Below are 7,155 nucleotides of genomic sequence, written 5' to 3'. Positions count from 1 at the left end.
AAAGTGCCTCTTAATTCCAGCCTCATTGGTTGTCTGTAATAATAATAATGAATTAAAATGCAGTGCAATTTAGTGATTGGTCTGTCTTTAAATGCTGCACTCACAGGGTAATGGATTGTTTGATTGATGATCTCTTGAGTTTAGTATTAAAGTCAGAGTAGTATATAGTCATAGTCATATATAGACATAGTCATAGTATATAATAACAGCTTTATGATGTTCACAGCAACAGCTTAGACTGTTGTGGGAAATTCCTCACTCTGAGTTATAAATGATTTCCTCTTCTTCCTCTTCCTTCTGTGTTGTTACATTATATCACAAAGTGCATTTATAAAGACATGTGAGCGTGAGTAATGGAGAACACTGCTAGCTTTGTTTCAAACTTGTCTTACTGGTATTTGGGAGGAAGTCTTACAATCACACACACACATACAACGAGGTCATATGTGTAATGGCATACAGATGCTCTGCCTTGGTTCTCTGAAGAGGATATCCTGATGAATGCCTGGTGCAGCTGCCAAATCTTCGCAGAAACAGGGCAAAAAGAATAATGAGGAGACAAGGTGCAAATGAGAAGATTATTCGCAGTTTAACTGATTTTCCAGACAATGAGACTGGACTTGTTTCTAGTTTAGCCAACATAATGTTATGTCTTGAGATAGAGCAGAGAACAATCCAGAGGGAACATCTGCATGCATGTAGGAATAAACTTAAAGGTCTGTTTAAAGTAATTCTATCACTTGCCTTGGTCTCTTACGTTATAGCAGTCACATAAACCAAAAAGCCTTTGAAGCGACTACAGGTTTTCACTTTACCAGTCCCAGGAGGTCTTTACGTAGCTGCTTGTGTTTTGTGAGCTAAATATGACATCATTGTTGGATTTTACAAGCCTTGTTTCAAGGTGTTCCTGGGATTAGCAGGTAGCAACACAGTCAGTCCATTTTTGTGTAAAATAATGAAGAGGAGAGCAGCTGTTTATGTTCGATAAGCTTACCCTCTGCTGTTCTTTCAACCCTGTCTGCATTTCATCACCACGCAAAGAACAATTGAAACTAAGCGGCTACATTAGACATACTGGCACCACAGAGTATGTAAGCATACACGTGTTAAAACTGATATATTAACTTCTGGAAAAATTGAAACCTTCTCCAAGCTTTGCTCCGACCATGCCTAGAGCTTCATCCTTTTGGTCTTTTGGTGTTTTTTGATGGCACAAAGGCCAAATACCAGGACAGCAATGATTTTAAGTCCACAGAAATGATGAATTAATTTAAGGGTTAAGGATGATTTTGTTGTTAATACATAGTATAAGTATCAGTGAAATAAATAATCACAAAAGAATTTATTGGTAACATTAGTGTTACAAACATTAGGCTATAATATTTACGTAAACACACATGGAAAACTTCTTAGACCACTGGGTCAGCTGTAATACGGATGTGTTGAGTTTCTTGTCTAATTCATTCATCAAACTGACTTACCTCAGCAGCTGGGCATAGACTTGACTGCGACCGGAATGATCGCATATTCAAGCAGTGTGAGTTAAAATTTTACATGGTGGCCCAGTCTGGGATAAACATTGGCCACAGAGCTGGAGAGACATATCAGTTTCAGACCTAGCGTTAAACCCCTCACTCACATAAGCCATCTTGTACTAAGATAGCAGCTAAGCTGTTGCTGTTATTATTTCAGTCTAAAATTAGAAAGTAAAATGAAGAAAGTTGGAAAATTGTATAATGGATGTATTTGTTTTCCAATGTCCTTGGACAGAAGAGATGTCAGGCGTGTTGTATAACAACTATTCAACAACGACTGCAGATTCTGCTCCTTTGAAAATGGTCAGGGGTGAGTTTGAATATATTTTTAGTAATGGGTTTGATTTGGAAACTGTACTGATGTTGCATTTTGTGTGGCCTCGGTTACTGTTTCATGCCCTCACTCACTGTAGTCTCGGTAGCCTGAGTGGCATATTTGATCTGATGCTGATGTGTTTTGACTATGAAACATACCATTTAAGAACAACTCATTCAATGTGCAGGGTTTTTGTGTATTCTGTCTTGGACCACTCTGGTGGTCTGTTGGTCTCATTGCCCACTGTTCTGCTGTATTTTCACTCAGATCCACCTGTTGTGCTCTGCTCATTAGATTCCCCCTAACTAGCTTAGCACTAGTGACCACCCATGTCTGTTGCTCTCGCTGTCATTTTGCCTGTAAAATTAGGCATCACTGCAGTCATCTAACCCATAGTACCCTAATGCATAGTATGCACTGAATGGATTGGTCCCACCGTAGTTTAGCAAAAAAAAAAAAAAATGAAATAAAAAAATACTCTGCTGCTGCCACTGCCAGGACAATGCTAGCTACCTCCAATAAATAAGGTCAGTCTATTCTTTCTAACACTCTGGGAACCAGGGGAGCTGGCAGCATGAATTCATGAATTTTATCAATAGTAATGATGTAGCTGTTAAGATTTCATTCATTGTTATGTCTGGATGAAGTTCAGCTTCTCTTTCAGCATCTCCTGCAAATGCTGATCATTTTAGTGTAGTTGTGTAGTTTAACGTGTAATTGTGCACATGTCATTTGTGCAGTGTCTTTGGCCTACATTCAGTCAATGTCATTAAACAACAAAGCAGAAACAGCAATAATGATTATTTTTATTAATAATTTAGGTGTGGCTAATGTCATAGGAACACCTCAATAAACTGTCTAAAACTAGTGGTTATGGTTGCTATATAACTGTTGTAAATAAAGTTTAAAAATAGCAAAAAATGCTGTTGGCACATGTGTCTGTCTAAAATAAAAATCACGTGCTACTGTGTTAGTGTGGAGCCCTGGTTCCGACAGTTTTGTATATGTGTTTTATATGTGCTGACTGAACCACTGGACTGTTTGTGACATTCATTAAGTTTTGGTCAATTGAAACATTTTAGACTCATGCATCATTGCCTCGTGCCTTCCCGTCGACTTTGTATGCAATTGTGCTGATTAAATTCACCTCACCTTTGAATATTCTTTGAAATTCAAAACAAACAGAACTAGAATAATAAACCAGGGGTCTGGGACAAATATGTGCAGTCTTGGCTTAAAATTATAATTCAAAAATTTGCAAAATAGGCTTATTCAAGTCAGATGGATGCCACTCTGTTGCCTGTGCAGTGAGTATGGAACTGGAGCCAGAATGCCTTAAGTACAAACACTTAGCTTAGCATAAAGACTGGAAGCAGTTACCCAATGTAAGAAAATACATTTGTAGCACAAATAAGCTAACTAATTAACAAAATACATTTGTGGCACTGAAGTTTTCTAATTAACTATTTGTATCCCTTTGGTTGAATCTTTACACAAACAACAATGTGAAAAAGGCAGTTTGTGGTTTTATGCTTTTACGTACATTGTCTGACTGTTTCTTGCTGAACAACAGATGAGCACAGTTTGGATCGTTTCTGTTTTTGTACAGATTAAAAAGAGAGAGAGAGAGAGAGAGCCCTCCCAGGTGTTTTGAGCTGCTTCTAACCTTTATGCTATGTGAAGATAGCCAAGCCCGTAATGTATCACATTTTGAAGGAACAGACAAGGTTCCCTAGAATTTATCCCAAATTTTTGTTTGGCCTCTCCCTATTTCTGATTTATGTTACACAATTCTTCACAAAGACCTGTTTCACCGTGAGCCATTTTGCAGCTGGTATACAGAAATATTGACTTGGTCATGATTTATTAATAAAGCTACAAATTGTACATTATTTTCAAAATCAAGCCCTGTGGTCCCTCTTTCCTTCATGTCCTTGTGTATCAGCGTATACATAACAATGTATACATGTATGAATTTGTACAGTATTTGGATATATTAGACTTGGTACACTTGGTAAGTGTCACAGAACAGTGTGACTGTTTACTTTCATCTTTGGTTGGTAAAAGAACTGTGTGTTTCATAAACCATGGATGCATTATGCAGATGTGCATGATGTGTTCAAAGCAGATGAGGAGGGAGGAGTATGAGCAGCCCATTGTCTCACTGTTTCCTTTCTAACAGGAAATGTGGTTCCCTGTGGAAGACTAGTGTGTCTGTGCAGGCTGAGGGACCTCAGGTTGCTTGGCAAGCATATTGATACACATGCAAGTAGAGCACGTGGGCACACACACATTCAGCCCCACAAACGCGTCCAAGATAAACACCCTTCCCTTGGCCATACAAAGTGCAGAACACACACTCATCGCCCCATGCTGTATCTATCATCATGTCTACAGTATAAATGATAGATCACAGAGATTCTGCACAGCTCTTGACAACCACAGCTCTGTGTAATCCCCAAAGCCAGTTAATCAGCCCAGACAATCTGCTTAGTCCTAACTCACTGGACTGAGTTCAGACATAAAGTACCTCCTGTCGAGCCATCGGTGTGTAACCTTGAGTGTCTGAACACCATAAAGCCAGCAGGAACACTGATAAGATATCCTACTGCCTGTGTACGTACAATATACAGTCTCCTGTGTATGGCACTTGATGTTATGAACTGATTTCAGTGAGCCAAAAAAATGTCTTATATGCAAAATATGGAAGAAACTATGGATAAATCCAACTTTATATGCTCCTGAAAAACAATGTTTGTAGCTGTTGAGTGATTTGCACTGCTATTGTTCTTGCAGTTGTGTCAGATTTGTTGAAAACTTGTTACAACCATTCAAGTGATGTGCAAATGTATAGTATTTTTGGCTGACAATTTTCTGTATAGTTGCAAAATGACTCAAACCATCACTGAATTTGTAAACTCTGATATACTGTATCATTTTCTTCTGTGCCATACAGCTCCATTGTCCAAAACCCTTTAAAAACACATCAGTGAGTCACACTGTTGCACTGGGTGACATATTTCTTCATTACCAAGAACACACATGCTAGGTTATTTTGACCCAATCCTTCAAAACTGTGCTGCTGGCTCAAATTCTCATTAGAGCACTACATGTGGATTAATCCACTGCTGAAAATAGTCCTCAACAAAACAGCTTTTTCCTGGTGTGCAAGGTTTGATAAAAACTACAGTTGTTTTATTTATTTATTTAAGGTTTTGTTGACAAAGAACAACACCAGCCCTATTCTTCAGGTCAGAAGACTTCAGGATGACTTTGTAAAGAAATGAAATGAATGGATTGCCGCTACCTTATTGATTAGTTTCTTAAATTTGGACACATTGTAATGCATTATCACATACTTGGCTGTGGCTCTTTCAACTAGAATTCACTTATTTTTAGCTACTCAGGAGCCGCCAAAGCCTATGGGCAGCTCCCTCTGTAAATGTATGAAATCAAAGCAAACAAGCGTGTTCTGCTTTTTTTACATTTTGGTTAAAGCTGCAGTATGCAACAGTTGAAAAACCACAACACTAAACCTTATGCGTCTCGTTTTGCTGTCTCACATTGCTCCGATAAGCCCTTTCCATGAAGGCCATAAGTTCGACTGGCTGCAGAATGAGTCGGTCATCATGCAAAGTCTCTTGCCTTGTAGGGTCGGCAGCGTGAGCCTTGCCAAGACCCTGATCTCTCCAGCAGCCCCAGGGTAGAGTACCCCAGGCTTCAGACGCAGCTGCAACGCCATCTAACAGCAGGATGAGATGCACCACACACACACACACACACACACACACACACACACACACACACACACACACACACACACACCTCTGTCCCTGCAAAAAAGTTATCCCCTACTGTTTGTCATCATGCCTCTTTGCCACTCACAAATGCGAGCACCACGGCCTCAACGAGCCTGAAGCTTTGTGCCCACATGTGTTTTGTACTATACACCATTGTAGGCAAAAGAGATAGGTCTGGCTATGTGATGCGAGGCTTTCACCATCTGAAGGGACATGCACTCACATCTGCATTTGTAGAACAGCTAATAGGAACACGCTCTCTCTGAAACGACCTGGGATTGTCAAAAGTCTTCCATCACAGGCAAGCCTGAAAAGAGAACCAAGGCGAGCTGCATGAGTCTAGTTTTCTCTTAGACCACCTGAATCACAGTATGCTGAAAGGTTATGGAATATTATGGGATTTTTTTGCAAAGTGATGCCAAAAAATAAACTGCCTACCACAGCTTTAAACAGTGTGTGTGGAGTCAGACAGTGTCAGCAGCAAGACTGTGCAATGATCAGAAAACATGGAAGACACATTCTGTAGATCTCCTTATGAGATGAGTTGATCTCAGGTTGAGTTCAGGGTCCCCCTGTTATTTCACCATGTATGTATAGCAAATAAAGGACTGTAATCATGTATTTACCGTATACTGTCGGAAACATGAACAACAACTTTAGCTTCTGACCCATATGATAAAATGTCAGAACAGAACAGACCATCATGTTACGCACAGTGTCAACAAGAAAAGCAAATACCTCTGCCTCAGTGAAGTAATGTGTAACATGCCTGTAGCCACCACTGAGGACACAAAGATTATGTCCTGTTTCTTTTTCTAAGAATACCTGAAGTGTTTATGTTTTCCAATTTAAACTTGAACATAGTGGGTGGATATCATTTTTTTTTTTTTTTTTTTTACAGCTTATTGCCTTTTAATTTGACAAGTTAGACCAAGAAAAACACATAAATAAATACAACATTTAAATAGTTTTGACGAGAGAAATCAGCATTTAGACCATCATAGAGCAGGGTTTCCAAAGTCTGATTCTGTGGGCCCGCCTTCAGACAAAATGGAGGTCTGGACTATCTTTTTTCTTTGTGATGGACGTATGATTGGAGATAATAATATCCTGGGAATCTAAAAGAAATGCCTTCCCCGTGTGTTCAAATTTGAGTTATTATCCAAAGGTCTGATGCAAATTGCAGCAATCTCACAGAGGAAGAGTTTTAAAATACTCACAGTTTGAAAATCTCAATTTACTGAAACACTGGACAGTACAACTGTCTTTACATGCATTAGAAATGTATAAAAACTGTAACAGATAAGTGGAACAAATTAAATATGGAAAATCATGCAGAATTTTGTGTCTCTTCTAAATTAACAGCAATGGGGGGGCATAACTTAATATGAAATCCTGAAATCCTGGTTATGGCCCTAGTGACAACAAAAGCCTATTTTTATTTTATTTTTTTTCTTGATTGTATTGTTTATTACATCCTGGGCTTCATTGTGTGGCCTCTGGA

Source organism: Chaetodon auriga, chromosome 2 (assembly GCF_051107435.1).
Source record: "Chaetodon auriga isolate fChaAug3 chromosome 2, fChaAug3.hap1, whole genome shotgun sequence".
NCBI lineage: Eukaryota > Metazoa > Chordata > Actinopteri > Chaetodontiformes > Chaetodontidae > Chaetodon > Chaetodon auriga.
This window is presented reverse-complemented; position numbering follows the sequence as displayed.